The 18,088-nt window shown below is 40.4% G+C and overlaps 1 protein-coding gene across 2 annotated transcripts in view; it reads right to left on the bottom strand.

The window, feature by feature from the left end:
- GPRIN3 (GPRIN family member 3) overlaps window positions 1-9,989 on the bottom strand; it is a 62,966-nt gene extending 52,977 nt beyond the window's left edge. The window contains exon 1 of one of the 2 annotated variants that reach the window (XM_087826581.1): window positions 9,818-9,989. The gene's annotated coding sequence lies outside the window, so the exon portion shown is untranslated. Of the gene's footprint in view, window positions 1-9,567; window positions 9,749-9,817 lie in introns of those variants that run through there. The other variant, XM_087826575.1, reaches the window with a different exon arrangement.
- Between the last annotated feature and the right edge of the window lie 8,099 nt (window positions 9,990-18,088).

Here is an 18,088-nt window from a genome sequence, read left to right as displayed (position 1 = left end):
GGGACAGAGAGAGGAGCCTCATTCGTTAGGCTGCGAGGGCAGTTCTCAAGGATCTCGACCAATAAAAGAGCCCATTCTAACTCTGCTGAGCCATATTTATTAGTAAGTGTATCTAGTCCAGTGTCTGGGAATTGAGAGTTCAGACTCAAATAATTAGATTCAACTTTAAATTCCTGGCACATAGCACAGGGTCTAACATATACATCAAGTACTCAAGTATGAACTTATTAAATGATCCAAGCACTCATCTTCCCTAAATCGGGGCCTTCTGCCAACCACCTTTCACATTCTATACTTCATCTCTGAAATAAACTTCTCTCTCCATTTTGAGGAATGCTCTTCCTTGATCTGCAAAGCAGAAGTACTGATGTACTCTCAGTCCAGCTCAGGTTATTAACTTTGATCATCCCTTCCCAAGACTTAGACTCACCACTCAAAAGCCACAAACCCCAGAGGGACGACCTTTTAAAAACCCACCATTATGATTTTAAACATCAAAACAACCACCAGGGGAATAGGCAAACAGTTTCTTCATAAGAGAGCATTAAAAGTTCCAGTGTGATTAAATTTATGTTATTTAAAATCACTAAGAAAAAAATTACTTTATCTGTAAAGATTTTTTAACACCTATGGTGTTTTATATATACAATATTATCAATGCATTTCCGGTGATATGTCATCAAATGACTTGACTTAAAGACCTGGACATCATTCTACAAGGAAACGCACTCTCTCTAAAGGAAGCACAGTTGATGACGGAGCCTGTGTCCTCTGTTGGCCTCCACTGACACTGTTCTCAGTACTGTCTTTTTGGAGCGAAGCTGCTGAAGCACCGACACCTTAGGATTAATAATTAGATGTGAGGATGCTTTTAGAAGTAAAGTAGGAGGCACAATGTGGGGGTGGCATGCAGTGAAGGACGCGTGAAAAGTGGCAGCAGAGATTGAAAAAGGAGAGATTTCAGAGCGCTATTAAGACTTTTCTCTACTTTAGAGATCTGCCTGAGTTTTCCATCGCGTTGTCCCAAAAGGACATTTGCCTTGATTTACAATATGAATAACTCGGCCCTGACCCCGTCACCTCAGTTTTAGCCATATGAACAGTCCTGCACAATAAGCCAGCCTGTGATGTGCTTTGATCTGATGAGCTTCAGCGATGGGTGGAAAGCACAGCCAACTGCCATTGCTAGATGCGCACTGCTCAGCTGTACGGACACGGACACAAATTGGGGGATGAATCAATACTAATTCTGACAGTTTAGTCTCAACTGCCAGGCCTATCAAACAGAATGCACCATTACTTGGAAGACTGAGATATGCTTTGGGCTCTCAGGAGGCTATTGCAAGTTTGATGTATACCTAAAGAGTTGTACATAAAGACACAGTGCATTTAAAAATTCATAAAGCAATCCAATGGAAAATTGTAGTAAAATTAAAGGATACATTATGGTTAAAACTGTTCTGCTGCTGCTTCTCTTTTTTTTTCTTTTGGCCACATGTGGTACAGTAAAAAGCAAGCATGCAAACAAACAAAACACTCCGCTATTCTCTTACTAATAGACCAGGTCAACTCAGTTTGTATTCATTAACCTTTCACAGAATCTATATTATTTTAAGCATGGAAATTTTTAGACTCTCACTATAGTTTATGGGAATTAACTACATTGAATACGATGATCTTGCTACTTTGTACAATAACATCAATTTCGTGAGTACAATCAGAGCATTGCAGAGCTCAATGGAACTGAGAAAACACCTAGTCCAGATTCACAAACTCAGTACCTAGGAGTTCTAGGTAGCTAACACAAGTAGGTGAAGCTGTTGAGTATAAGTGGCTTAGATGAAGCCTCAGCATCAGAGAGACAGTAGGGAGTAGTGGAGACTGTAGTATTGTAAAGAGGTAGCACACGCTGTTATTCAGCTACGGCCTAATGAATGTGGGTTGGTGTTTCATTTTTTTATAATAGATATTCTGATTTTTAACTATTGGTGTAATTAAAAATAAATATCTGCAGGCCAAATAAAACATGCTCTTCCTGCTGGGCTCACAGACTACCAGTTTCCGGTTTCTGATCTTGTACCTACATTCTCAAATTTGAGGTCCTGACAGGTTAAGTAAAGTGCACCGGGTCTCTGAGATGCTCATGGCAAATCATTCTTCTGCTCTGAGAATCTATGTGTAGGCAAGAAATCATCCTCAATGTGAAAGGAGGTTGCATAGGCATTTTTCACTCCCTTATTCAGAGCTGTGCCCCTGACCTGACATTGACAGATTTCTGCTCTCTGACTGCTTTCAGAACATGTTCAACATGAAAACAAGGCCAATCCTCTACACCCTTTTGTCATAAGCATTTTTTACTCATTCAAGGATGCAGGGGAAATGTACATCCATTTGTGAACCTCAGCTCTGATTAAAATTCTTATTAGCGGAACAATATAACTAAGTATAAATTAAAAATTCAAGTGATGTATAAAATAGTAGTTAGAAACAGCTTGTAAGAATATTGGAGGGCTTAGTGAAATAGCTGAGCTTTCAACAATGTTTAGAGGGGCTTGAGAAAGTACAAAGAAATGAGCATTCCAAAATGATGCAATGGCGAAGGCAAAGACCAAAGTCAACAAAGTGGAACCCACAATGAATCAAATATCATTTGCATTTTTGAAGAACACATTTTTTGCAAAGTGTGTCATAAGAAAGTATATTGGTATCAGAGTAGAAAAGAAAAACGATTAAAAATTCTTATATTATATTCAGCAGCCCTGTCCTACACAGTCATAATTCAGAATAAAAACCCAGAGGCAATGCAAAATTCTGAACCCTGATGATATCTGCCATATTATACTTATTAAGGCAGAAACACAAGCACAGTCTATTACATTTTAGAAAAATTATTGACAAGAATTGAAACAAAAAAAATACTCTGATTACTCAGAAAATATAGCAAACACAAACACTGAACTCCCTCAAGTATTTCATTTACCCAAAGTTGTACATTATAAAGAAAAAGAAGAGTGTCTCATAGATACAGTAATGGTTATTTTAATTTTAGGCTATTTAGAAATCAATATCCTGTAAAAACAATCAAGAATCTAGCCACATAAAACATCTTGATGATTCCCCCTGAACTAGATTTCCCACTTTGCCAAACAACTTGTAATTTGGGCTTAAAAAAATATTCTCTGCAACTCCTTTACCCCCAGAAATCAGTAGAGGCAAATGTGATTTTTTAAGGAGCTCTAGAGCTCTCTGTCCAGCTGTCCACTGAATTAATAATGACACTTAGGTCCCTGGAGGCACCTGTGACTATAGATTTCCACTGTCTCATCTTGAGTTTTTTCAGAGTTTGCTTGGTCTGCAAGTGTCACAGGCTGTGCTTACTTACTAAAGCCATCTTCCTGGGGGAGAACTGGGTATCCACTGGGTTTAGGATCCAAGAATTACCATTTTTAAATTGAATCTGGTGTGTAAAGCCAAGAAAATTCCTTGCCTCAGAACACACAGCTGATCTCCACAATTTTTCTGTTGCATCAGACCCTGGGGACAGAGATCTCTGTATTGTCATTTAAAAAGACTCACTTCATTTACTCTCAATTTTGGAAGAAGGGCTGCATGAATATTTTGATGTCCATACCCCATCACTCAGGAGATGCTCAGACCTCTCTTCAGGTCCTGCTCTTCCTCCCCTTAGCTGACAATCAGCTAAGAGGAGGTCTAGGTTTTAGCCCCAGATCTAATGGTGATTTAGGACAAGCTAATTAACTTGTCTGGGACTCATCTATAACCTTTTTATTTCCTTGTAAATAAAGGCAGGACTAAACAGTGATATTCACATTTGGCTATTGAAATGCTTTTGGGATCACTGTAAAATATAGATTTCTAAGACCCACTTTCAAGACTTGGACTCAGATTCAATGGATTATAACATTTAACCTTCCAGCAAAGGTCACAGCATTTAACCTTCCAGTGAAGGTCAGTTATTAATGCTTGGCAATAATAAATCAGGCCACAAAATTATGCTGCTAGCTTCAAAATAAAGCCAACAATCTAATTACAGACATAAAAAACATTAGAAAGCTGTTACTGGCTAAAAAGCTCTGAAAATTTTTCTTACTGGCATTCAAGATAGTAAGTAATCTAAATTGTAAAGCATATACATTTTCCCCATGAAATTTAATATCTTTATTTTATTTTTTTTATCCTCAACAGAGGATATTTTTTACATTGCTTTTCAGAGAGTGGAAGGGAGAGAGAGAGAGAGAGAGAGAGACATCGATGTGAGAGAGACACAGTGATTGGCTGCCTCCCACACATGCCCTGACTGGGGCCAGGGTGGAGCCTGCAACCCAGGTACGTGCCCTTGGCTGGAATCAAACCTGGGACCCCCCAGTTTGCAAGCCGATGCTCTAACCACTGAGCAAAACCAGCTAGGGCAATAAATATCTTTTCAACTCAAATACAGCCTCAAGATATTTTTATTATTTCAGTTTCGACTCTTATGCAAAAAAGTTAGATTATCACTAATCCAAACATTTGGATGTGGAGAAGGAAGATGAAAGAGGAGTCCAGGACATCTTCATAAAAAAGTGAATTTCCATATCTGACTGCACTCCAAATCAACTAATTTAAGCACATGAATCTCTATTTTAACTGGCAATGTTTTTCTGGTTAAAGGTACAGCTTTATTTAAAACGGTATCAATATCATAACATTATTTCATTTCATAGGAGAGCAGAAGAGCTGAAAGAAGCTCAACAAAAGTTTTTCAGAAACACAAGTAAAGCCTTTCTTCTCTGATTTGATCTCCTCAAAATAACTATTAGGCTACAGCAGAACATTGATGTTAATTTCTAGAAATGCATACAAACTTATTTAAATACACATGCTGCTCAATTAAGGTGGAGTCACATCCAGATAAACCTATAGTAAGTTGAAAACATCGCAAGTTGAAAATGCATTTAACACCTTACCCGTGGGACATCATGGCTTAGCCCAGCCTGCCTTAAACATGCTCAGAACCCTTACATTAGCTTACAGTTGGGCAACATCCTCTAACACAGAGAATCTACTGCAGAGTATCCATGTTCACCCCTGTGATTGTGGGGCTGACTGGGAGCTGCCCAGCATCACAAGAGAGTATCGCACTGAGCATCAGGAGCTGAGGACATGGTCAAAATCCGAAGCATGGTTTCGACTGAATGAGTCTGGCTTTCACACTGTCGTAAACTCAAAAAATTGTAAGTCAAATCACTGGAAATGACTTGTACTTAACTAAAATGATGGTCAAGTACCTCAGGGAACCCAAAAGAGAAAACCCAACAGAAGCTGCACTTCCTTTTGGGGTTATGGGTGTGAAGTGGTCTGGTTCATCTTCACAGGGCAGTCAGTGCCTAACACTGGGCTTTGTACCTACTGGGCACTTGAAAAGCGGAACTTGTTGAAGGAAATTGAAGGATTTGCTCAATTTAAGACTGATTACTCTTGCCCCCTCGACTAAAGATTATACTTATGCTCTGAGAAATGAAATACTCATGACGCAATGTGGTGTATCACGTAATTTCAATAGTTCAACTATTAAATTCAGTTGAAACAAGGCCTAACCTGGAAATTATTATTGAAACAAAAAGATGGCAGGAAATGACAGATTTATGATGTTATGGCCATTCTATCCAGATCTTCTTAAAGTAGCTGTATTAGGAAAAGAAATCTTAGATATAAAATAAATAGCAACTCTTGAGTAATATTTTAGTCTAAACATAAATTCTGCTGCAATTCTCTCCCCAAAATTGATATTCACTTTTCCTTTTCTAAATAATGTTCTTTTAATTTAGTGCGAGAGAGAGAGAAATATCAATTTGTTGTCCCACTTATTTATGCATTCACTGGTTGATTCTTCTATGTGCCTTAACTGGAAATCGAACCTGCAATGTTGGTGTATCCTGATGATGCTCTAACCAACTGAGTTACCTGGCCAGGGCCTTAAATGATTCTTAAACCTTGTATTATGCCACCTCATTCTTTACTTCCCCCTTCTACATTCTCACCTCTTCCTCAGTGCCCACCCAGATTTCTTCCCATCCTTCATAAACTAGCTCAAGTTCTGCCTCCTCCCTGAAGCTCTCTAGACTAATTCAATCCCCAAGGATCTCCATCTCCTAACTTTACTGCAATGACCTTACTGGTAAGTCATAATGTTTTGCCTTTCTCCAGGCAATTCTGCTATTCAGGATTTTGTGTAAATGCTTACGTATCCAATCTCCTAGTTGACTCTTGGGGTCTTGCAAACAGGAAGCATCTATTTTTTTCATTCACTTAAAGCAGTTGCTTTCAGATTTTTTGGAACATGATGTATAATAAGATGTAGATTTTTACATCATAGTCCAGTGTGTACATACATATAAATATATATTTAATTTAAAAGTTCAATGAGCAATACTATTTATCCTTCTATTCTGTCTTACTCTATTTTTTGAAAATAAAATGTTGCCCAGCTGGCATGGCTCAGTGGTTGAGCATCGACCTATGATACAGGAGATCTCGGTTTGATTCCTGGTCAGGCAATATGCCCGGGTTGTGGGCTCGATCCCCAGTAGGGGGCCTGCAGGAGGCAGCTGATTAATGACTCTCTCCTCATTGATGTTTCTATCTCTCTCTCTCCATCTCCTTTCCTCTCTCTGTAATCAGTAAAACATATTTAAAAAATAAAATAAAATGCTATCATACCCAGTAAACTGACTTCACATATGTTGTGACTATTTCTAAAAGGACACTTATTGATTACTATGAGATTGCTGTATATGTTTCCCTCACTTAAAAAAATAACTGTAAGTTGTATGTGACCTTTGGGCTTTCTTTAGCCCGTGTTGCTGAGTTACATTTTTGTTAATTCAGTTTCTCTTTTGGAGTCATCTACGACAATGAAATGCTTTTGGAATATACATTTTTCATCCTTTTGCCCTGAGCACTGTTGTTATAAAAATACGATTCCCTACATTTCTATAAAACTCATTTCTATAAAAATCAAGTCTCCATTCCCTCATTCTTTCTCATTTTCAGTATGCAAAGTAGGTGGTAGGCATTTCATAGATGAAGAAATCGAGGCCCAGAGAATTGTGATTTTCTTAACAACACGTCTCCCTTTTAAACAGACTATTACAAATTAAGGTAAATATAGTTTCTAGATATTTGAAGCATATAAACTCGGGTAACGTGAACCACATAGAGCCTCGATATGAAGGCATTTACCTAACTTCTCCAGATCAAATGATTGACTGAGCAGATGAGTTCGTGGCTCTTCTGGACTTAAGCCTGAGGATGGATCTGCTTCCTTCTCGATCTCCATCTTCCCATCTTTACCTCCTCACAGCTTTTCAACCACCTGGAGCTACTTGTCCTTCCTGGGGCCCTGCATATTTGGCCTTGGTACCAGGCCTGCCTTGTCTCTCCTCTTTACCAGACTAGTTCTTACACTTCAGGTCGCTGGGTGCTGTCCCTGTCCTCTCCACCTCCACGCTCTGGCTTCCACAGCACCCTGTGCTTGCCCTGACGTAGCGCTTAACTAGCGGTCACTTCCTTTCTCCCAAGGCTTGCTGGCTGAGACTGTGTCTCGGTTACTCTTCGATTCCAAAATTTAGGACCATGTTTAGTTCAGGATAAATGTATGTTGAATGTGCGAATGAACCGATGAGTGAATGTACAAAGGGTAAAAACAACTGCCCTGAAAGAGCTCAAGTGTGAGCTGGGACTGGAAGTGCACGTCTTGACTCTCTGAGGCTTCTGGTTTTTGTGATTCCACGACCAATATTCCCTGTAAGCTGCAGGTTTTGTGACTGAAAAGTCATACGGTGAAGGATAGCTGTATCTAATACATTCTTTTATGTATATTTGAGGCACAATCAAAGAAATACTGCAGGTGTAATGGGCAAGTGTATTGAGGCAATTAAAAAAAAAATCCAAATTTCAAAAACAGCTTGTTGGAACCCACCCCGACCTCCAGTTAAGACTGACGCGATTCATATCGTGCTTCAGTCCTCCACCTCCCATATGAAGCTCTGCGCTTCCGATCTGTGTCCTTGTCATTTTTTTGAAAGTCTAGTTAGTGATTAGGTAAACCTCACCACACCACAACATGCTCTCCGTGGCTCTCTAGGACTTCCTCCGCCCTGTTTCCAAAATAAATTCCAACGACATAACATCTAGACTTGCAATGGCAATTACTACTTATTTTTCTATTTGTGAATCAATAACCTATTCTCCCTACTAAAACCACACAGAAACTTGAAAAATGTTCTTCGTGATTCTAGCTCAAAAGAATATTCTATAATACAAACTCCTGCCATTTGCAGATAGCAACAGAAAAGATTTTTGCCTTTATGCTGTGTGACTGACTCATGTATCTTTATTCCCACAGTTGTTACTCAGGGCAGGCCAGTGGTGAACACAGTGGAAAAGAAACAATAGTTTATAACTGGAAAATAAGCACATTTGGGAGAAGTACACTCAAATCATTATCAAAGTAAAATATGCAGCAGCACCAACAAGAGCAAACAAAAGCCCACGCAAGAGATGTGTAAATATTTCATGAAGCTAAGCCTTAATCAACTCTCTCTCCAAATTTTGCTGGTGTTGTAAACACTTCAGTTACTTCCAGTCCCACCATGACCCAGATTCCTTGCAAAACAAAATGCAAACGTGGACCGATGGATCTTTAACTAACGTATTGTGAAAAATTTTTAGATGGACCATATCCAAGGTATTGATTTAACAGGAAGAGAAAGATACCTTAATGAAAGGTGGTTGCTTCTGGGTGACTCTCAGAGCTTCGGTTCTCCCCTCCCCCTCCAAACCCTTGCCTTCTCCCCTCCGCCTTTGCTGCTTTCTGGACATTCACATCACCTTAACCTTGAACTGCCTACACTCCAAGCAGAGATTCCTCCCACTGCCCCTCCAGAAGGTCCTTTCAACCTGGCAGGGACTTGCTGCCTTCCTACCATCCCAAATTCACTTTGCAGTCTCTAAGTACCTCTCTTTATTTCCTCCCCTTTCACGGTCCATTGTTGCGTCTGAAATTTTGCCTGTATCTTTTAGATGTGCCTGGATGGCGTGAAGGTCTGCTGTGAGCATGGTTGACAGTGTTCTTCAGCTCTTTTCTAAAAATCCATCTCCAAAGAACCATTTATAGCCTCTAGTCTCTACCCTGATTGAATCCGGTTCCAAAGTTCACCTCTAGATACTGAACAGGTCTCTACAGTGATTTCCCTTTATCAACCTCTGCCCGCCCTTCTTCTCTCTCAGCCTATCTCAGGAAAGATTATATATATTTAAACGTGTGTTTGTATACACACATACACACACACACATTTTATATACAACTGTAGTGTATTGACCGTAAAGAGAATAAGCATAGGAAAATAAGAAACATGCCAGTTAGTATTGCCAAACACACACACACACACACACACACACACACACACACACACCCCTACCTATTGGGATATTCACAGTGTGCAGACCCACTGATGATAACCCCCCTGCCCAAGAACAAGAACAGCAGCGTCTTCTCCCATTTACCTTCAAAGCCAGAGCCTAAGGGAGCAATGACCTTGCAGAGAAATTCATCACCTGCGAGAGACACAGACCCTTGGGGAGCGCAGGATGGGATGGGCACCGGAGCAACAGGCAAAGGATCCCCAGGCAAAAACGTGGCCCCGAATCCATCCCTCACCAGCACCGAGCAGAGCCCTGCCCGGGTTCCCGGGGGCTGGGCACGGCGCAGAGGCGGCGCGGGGGGCGTCTCCTCCCGCGGCCGCCGGCCGCCTACCTGATCCCGCCGGCTCCTGCCTGCGCCGCGGGGCCACTGCCTTCGCTGTGGCGGCGGCTTCCCGTCGACTGTCGGCGCCGCACGGAGGGCCCCGGTGCGCCCGGGAGCGGCGCTTCGGCTCAGCCCTGTTCCGGGAGCGCGCGGGGCGCTCGCAGGAACTGAAATTACTATGCAAAGAGCAGAGGCGGCGCGCAGAAGCCGGGCGGAGACCGCGGGGCCGCCCCCGCCGCCGGGCTGCAGTCGCCGCCGCCGGGCGCGGAGCCAAACGGGAGGCGGGAGTCCAGGCGCGGGGCTGCGCAGCCGCCGGGCCCGCGGCGCGCCGGTCGGTCCGTCCACGCGGGGCAGCGCGGCGGCGCCGAGCATCCGAGCGAGGGCACGCGGCTCCGCGGGCGGCGGCGGCAGCAGCGGGGCGCCGAGCTCCGCCCCCCGCGCCCCGCGCCCCCGCCCCCGCCCGGCCCTGTCCGTCGGGCGAGCGGGGCGAGCGGCCGCGCGCCCGCGCCCGGGGTGGCGGGTTCGGGTTCTGCTGCAAGGACGCCAGCGGCAGGCGGAAAGTTAGGAAGGGAATCAAGGCGGAGAGAGGGCTGGGGCGGAGCGCGGCCGGCAGGAATGTTGGCCCCCGCGTTCTCCCGCAGGCCACCAGACCGCGTGGCTGTGTCTAGACTCGAGCAGACGGTTTCTAATAAAGCCACGTGCAGCGAAGGTCTGAGAGCAAGGAGACCGCCTGGCGTTTAGTACGCGCTGGAAAATGTGCAGTATCCCAGGTATTTGGGGCCGGCGTTGCTGACAGTGTTCCTGTCCCCGTCCCCATGCTCCTCCGGCCATCGGGCGTGGATGGCTTTGGAAGTTGTCCCTGTTGAGAGGCTCCAGCAACACTGAATGAATGTGTCGTCTGGTGAGCAGCTGTGGATGGTGCAAAATGATACAATGAAAAGAACTATTATTAACTGAGTATTTGTTGGCAGGCACTCTGCAAAATGCCTTATATGTGCAGCCGTGGGTGTTATTCTCGGCTTTATTGATGAGAAAACAGGCTTTGATGATTTAAGACACTGCTTGAGGTCACACAATAGTTAACTTGCACAGCTGGAGTACAAACCACTCCAAGGTATATTCTCAACTGGTACACAGGATGCACCCAGGGATCTTGTCAAAATGCAGATTCTGATTCCCTCCGTCTGGGGTGGGCCTGAGGATCTGCATTTCCAACAAGCTCACAGGTGACGCCCATGCTGCTGGCCAAGGGACCAAACTTTGTAAATTTCTTTCATCCCAGCTCTAGTTGATTGATGGCAACTTCCTGAAGGTGGGTTGAGAAGGATTCTACAGCTGTGTCTTGGCTCTTGGGTGAAGGCTTCTGCAACCAATTAGCCATGTTTACTTTGGTGAATGGAGGGAAGGCTGTGACAAATGTGCTGGATGGCCATCCCTGCAGTAGGCCACTTGGAAAACAGCATGTTTGTTACAGGAGTGGTTATAGTGCAATGTTTAAGGTATTGGCACACTAAGGACAAATGTCTTTATTTCAGTACTGTCATTAAGAAAACCTTAAGTCAAAGTTTTATACCTAACATTTGTATAACACAAAACACTTTACAAAGTGCTCACATGAATAATTGTGTCTGTCTTCATAACAACACTGTAAGACAGGTATAATTTCACTTTGCAGAAAAGGAAACTGAAGTAGAGTGATTTTCCTGAGATTACACAATTAATATGGATGTAGATAGGCCAGATCGCTAATTCAGGGCTGTTTTTACTCTACCACTGTATTAGTTTCCTACTGATGCTGTAACAAATTACCACAAATTTAGTGGCTTAACACAACATAAACTTATTATCTTACTGTTCTAGAGTTTCAAAGCCTGAAAATAGGTATTCTAGAACTATAATCGAAGTCAGCAAGACCATGCATTCCTTCTGGACGCTCTGAGGGGAGAATCTGTTTCTTCCTTATTTTTTCCCCCCCAGCTTCTAGAGGCAGCCTGCATTCCTTGGCTTGTGATCCCATCACTCTAACCTCTATTTCTATCATCTCCTCTCCTCTGACTCTGACCCTCCTACATTCCTCTTATAAAGGCCCTTGTGATTCCATTGGGTCAAACTGAATAGTCCAGAATAATCTCTCCATATCAAGACCCTTACCTGATTCCTCCATATCGAGACCCTTAACTTAATTACACCGGCAAAGGCCATGTAAGATAACACATCATAAGTCCCAGTGATGAGAATGTATATATTTTTGGAAGGTCATTATTATTTTCCCAAAACCTCACTAGTATTTATCCTGTAGTTTCTTCTATGCCTTACTCATCCTTCTCTTCTGCTTGATTTCTCAGGCTACTGGGAAGTTATTTCAATGGAAAAATTTACTTGAAAGTTATGCAAGAGACAACAAAAAATATACGCTGGCAAGAAATAGCCCCAAGGTCATGAAAAGGCCATTAAGACACATAGGATTATAGTCATGAAAAGGCCACCATAGGATTAGGAGCTGATTATTGGTACGAATGGCACTGAGGTAATCCTTAGGGGAAGTCCCAACCACAGTTAAATACATTTGTTAGCAATAAATAATTTTTTAAAATTTTGCTTTTCAAAGATTACCCTGTTCCATGATAAATAAGGCAATTCAAAATTCATGCAGAATTGAATATAACACCAAATTCCAGAGTGAGAATCTTCAAAGTGATGATAAACTTAAACCAGTACGTCAAATAAAATCAATAACTATTATTAAACACCTTTTATGCTCAAGGTACCTATAGCCTCTGACATACAGAAGTTTATCGTTTCATTGGGGAGACAGAACTTATGAAAAATAAAATAATAAAGGTCTGAAATAGAAGAAACAATAGGAGAAGCAACATGGGATGGTACATGACTAATTGCCGAGTGAACGATATAAAGTGAAAACTTTATTTGGAAGTTAGTTTTATACGGGGGAATGGGGATAAAACTGGAAAGGTAGGTTGGAAAGTTGTGTTGTGAAGGACCTTAAATGGGAAGCTAAGAAATGTCAAGCTAAGGAGTTTAGGCTTAATCCTCAATAGTAATAATGATGATGCCTTATGTTCACATAGTGGTGAGTAATTTAACAAGCACTTTCTTTCTACATATTTGCAGTCATTTGACTTCCTTCCTTCTGCCGCCAGATAAGCAGGCAAGTGCATTCACATAGCATACACCATGTGGGGAAGGAGTATAAGCCACTTAAGGAGATTGCCTTGGCCACTCTGTAATAGAGCAGCTCTCCTCCCCAGTTACCTGCTATTCCTTCTGTCCTCCTTCCCCTGCTTTAAGTTTTTTCTACTGGATTTACTACTACCTCTTTATATGGTATATGTTTATTATATGTCCACTGCCTATGAGGGCAGGGACTTTATCTCTTTTTTCACTTTTATATGCCAATTGCCTAAAGCAGTGTCCAAAACTTGTTTAATGCTCAGTAAATATTTGTTGAATAAATCATTATCCATAATTTACAAATCAGGAACCAAAATACCAGATGTTTAAATGACTACCACTATGTCCCACAGCTGTTAAGTGCCTTTACCAAGACTAAATCCCAGTGCTGTGTGTGTGTTTTTTCTCGTAATCCTCACCCAAGGATATTTTTTTCCATTGCTTTTCAGAGAGAGTGGAAGGGAGAGAGAGAGAGAGAAAAACGTCAATGTAAGAGAGACACATCGATTGGTTGCCTCGCACATGCACCAACTGGGCCCAGGGATGGAGCCTGCAACTGAGGTATATGACCTTGACTGGAATCGAACCCGATACCCTTCAGTCCACAGGCCAACGCTCTAAACAATGAGCCAAAATGGCTAGGTCTCAATGCTTTTTTGATGTGATGTTTCCTTTCTGAGTGAAGACTTGTTAGCAGTATTTAAACAAGGTTAGGAATATATTTCAAAAAGATAAGAATTTGAGACTAGGATCTTCTCTAAATGTTACATCTTCTCTGAAAACTTCATCAGTTTAGTGCATTGACAAGAAACATTGGCAGCATGGAGTTACCCATTGTAGATTCTGGAGGGCTGCCACCAGTTATACGTTAGTTGGCACTGAGTAATATTGTAAGTGTTTTTGTAATTGTTCTCTAGTTAATTTATGTGTGTATGTCTTGACATTCTGTATTATTGAATTTTTGGACTCAGAAACCATAACTTCTATTTCTTTGATATCTCTGCATTCTGCCCAATACTGAACTCTAAATAGACTTCTCACGGCATGGTTAGAAGATGGCAACCATCTCTCCAAAAATCACATCCTTACTTACCACATTCAAGACAGTATAGGGAATGTGAAAATGCCACCTCAAAATATGTCACCTCGGTGTAGGATTATTTTGAGTTGAAGGCAAATGAGAATTACCAGATGCAGAAAGAAGCCTTCTTGGAGCTTCCCTTATCTGACTAAAAGCAGAAACTTCTGAAAAATGAGTAACACCATAAATCCTCTCTTCTGGGGAGGAGAGAAAGTGGGCATCAGAATGGGTCTGGAAACAAATCTTATTAAAATAACTCATGTCTTCCACTAGGTTCTCCCTTACCACAATTTGCCACCCCTCAAAGTCTATACCTCTTTTCCTTCATCTTACCACTTCGCTACAAATTTATTGTTCTTTGTTAAAATGCTCTATAAGCCCAAGTTCTGACCAGCCCTTTCTTGGTGCATATGGTCCCACTTCTGTCCTGTTTCCCAATAATGTTCCATCTGCTGGTACTCCAGCCTACTTGTTTGAGACCCTAACCCTTCTTAGCCCTTGCCACCCTATTTCTCCAAGGGCAATGGACTGATGGTGTGCAGGTGCAACTTTCTCCAGTAACTGGGTGAAGTCCAGCTCTAAATTGGATGGACCTCCTGGAAAGAGAATGCAATTAACACAGGGCTTCAAGTATAATCACTATCTAGAGACTGAATGTCCTGCTTTATTTACTTCTAAGGCTGCTTCCCGTCCCCCCATCACCTTAAATAAAGATGCTAACTTATGAAATAAAATTTGCCCCATTATTTCAGACACTTATTTTTTTTCCTAAGTCAAGCCCATAAACTAGGTTAGTTTCCCTAGTCCAAATATTCTCACTTTTCCACCCTGCTAATATCACCACCATTCTCCATAATAAATACAAAAAATATTTTACAGTGCCCATCAACCAATGAATAGTTAAATAAAATTGGTATATCCATACAACATAATATTATTTGGCAGTAAAAAGAGGATATACTTATATATGCTCCAATTTTTAAAAATGGGCAAAGAATCTGAATAGGCATTTCTCCAAAAGAGATGTCTAAATGGCTAACAAGCACATGAAAATATGTTCATCTGCATTAGCTATTAGAGAGATGCAAATGAAACCACAATGAGATACCACCTCACACCCATTAGGCTATCTATGATCAAACACCAGAAAATATAAGTGGTGGTAAGAACATGGAGAAATTGGAACACTCATACATTGCTGATGGGAATAAAATATGGTGCAGCTCTTTTGGGAAAAATGTTTGACAGGTCTCCAAAAGGTTAACCTTTAAAAGATGGCATTTAAATCCCATCAGCATTTAAATTCGGCCAGCGGGACCCACTCCTTGCCGGGAACTAAAGTTCCCTTTCATCGGATAAAGGTTAAACATAGAGTTACCATATAACCCAGCCATTCCACCCTAAATATATACTCAAGAGAAATTAAAACATATATCCACACAAAAGTTCATAGCAGCAGTATTAATAATAGTCAAACAAGCCAAATATCCATAAACTGATGAGTGGATACATAAAATACGGTATATCCATAAAATAGAACTTTAATCAGAAATAAAAACAAAATATTGACACATGCTACAAAAAGGATGAACCTTGAAAACATTACGCTAAGTGAAATGAACCAGCCACAAAAGACCACATACTGTAGGATTCCGCCGATATAAAATGTCCATAAAAGGCAGATTTATAGAGATAGGCAGTAGATTCATGGTTGCTTAGGGCTGTAGGGCTGGGGGGAGATGGTGATTGGAAATGATTTCCAATGGGTATGGGTTTTAGGGGTGATAAAAATATTCTAAAACTATATAGGGGTGATGGTTGTATAACCCTATGAATATACTAAAAACATTGAATTGTAGGATTTTAAAGGGTGAATTATATGGTATGTGAATTATATCTCATTAAATTGTATTTCAATAGATTATATTTCAATAAAGCTGTTTAAATATATTATTTAAACAACTAGGTTAGCTCAATGGAATACTTTTCAAGAATTCTTAACTCCCATTATTTGAAGACTCAGCTCATGAGCAACCTTTTCATGTACAATTAAGTTTCCTTGGCTCCTTATACTGATCAATGACACTCATCCTGCCAAGTATGTCAACCTATAGAAGTAAATTGGTACTCTGCCTTTCATGCTCATCTCTTATGAATTTTCCCAGCCCAAATAATTTCCCAAGAGTTTGATCACACTTAGGGAGAACTGGTAGATTTGATTTTACCAACCTAAAAAGCTAAACACCTGTCCTATGTTAGCCTCACACAGGTGCAAGAGACCCTGCTTAAAATAGCCAGCCAATCAGCCAGCTGGCCTCTTGCTCTTTCTTTTTGACAGGTCTAACTTATAATATATTGGGTAGAATATTATTTTTCAATGCAGAACTATCAAGATTCCCAGTGGAAATGTGTACTATTATGTCACAAAAGAAAAATAAAGCAGAGGTAAATTAAAAATAAGATATAGTTCCCAATTTTGCTTTTTGTAATGATATGAAAATATTTTAAGACTAAGCAGTCATTTGGCATTTTTATCACCACTACATCAGTCATTAATAAGTACTGAATTAATGAATGAATAAACTTATGCCATAAGCATACTCTTCGCGGATTAATGAATGTATTCACTTTGCTTCAGATTGGTTAAGTTTATCTAGATATGAAATTGCACAACTTAAGAAGTACAATGTAAATTGTATTCTATGTAAGTTGTGCCTTCTGGATTTGTACAAAATTAAAAATTTGATTTAACTAATAGCTTTTCCAGAATGGTAGGGGAACCAGGAACCTCAAAGAAAAATGGTCCTTCATATTCTATCTTTCCTCTTACTTTGCCCAAGTGTAGAATTGTACCAGGTATCTCACTTTGCTTTCTGAAACCTGAAGTCACTACAGTGCTCATCATGGGGGCTGATGTCTAAGACCCCAGAGAAATTGAGGCTATATTTGGTTCTTACAGACTAGACTCATAAGCATTGATGGCTAAATTAACATTATGATATCCAGTTGCCTTAGTTTTTCTATGCTGGTCTTCACCATGATGTGGTAGCTGAGACATTACAGATTTTCATGTGGGAATCCAAATGGAAATGGACCAAATACATTTTGTGGACTCACATCTAGTTTGGCAACCATGTGTTAAGCCTGCTTTCTTGCATGAGCGAAGGCAGAACCAATGATCAGTCCATAAAGTGCAAGAAACATAGTGGAACAGAACTTCTTAAAGGCATGATTCCCTACCTGGGAGACATGGTCTTAACCATGCTAAACATGAATATTTTATATATATATCATAGAAATCTTATATATGTATACATGTTTATTTATATATATAACATGTTATGAATCTATACATGTATACACGTGTATATATATCTCAATATATATCAAAGAAAGTATATACATGTGCATAGGGGATCCCTAAAGTATAGATACAAAGATAATATATTTTATTTTTTTGTAGATTGAAGGTGTTACTGACAGGATTACATTTGTCTAGGTGTTGCCAGATTTTTATGGAAACTGTATATACACATAAAGGATGAATGTAAGAAAAGACTTCTCTAGTTAAAAAAAAAAAAAATACTTGATTTTCCTTGCCACCTAATGGGTAATTATCTGTATTTATTATTTCCAGGAGTAACCTGCCTCCCTAATTATACATTTACTATAAGGAATCTCCATGACTCCTAGAAGTTATATAATAAAGCATATCAGTGTAAAGTGGATCTTTTCCCCCTATGGCAATAATGTTACCATTAGGCCTGGCTTCTCTGATCATGAATTCAACAATAAAATAATTCAAAGTAAAAAACTAACAAACACTAAAATCTCTACAGTCATTGAAAATAAGATTATGTTCTAAATTGTATAAAAATGAGTAAAGCCTATAAAGTGACATGACTATGTATATCAATTACTCAAGGAATCTCAATGTACCACAACATACATATATAACACTTAACTATTATAACTGTACTGTATCATAATGACTTATTTAAAACACA

The sequence above is a fragment of the Miniopterus natalensis genome, chromosome 1 (assembly GCF_054644295.1).
Source record: "Miniopterus natalensis isolate mMinNat1 chromosome 1, mMinNat1.hap1, whole genome shotgun sequence".
Classification (NCBI taxonomy): domain Eukaryota; kingdom Metazoa; phylum Chordata; class Mammalia; order Chiroptera; family Miniopteridae; genus Miniopterus; species Miniopterus natalensis.
Note: the sequence above shows the minus strand (reverse complement) of the source record. Positions and strands in the feature narration are given on the sequence as shown.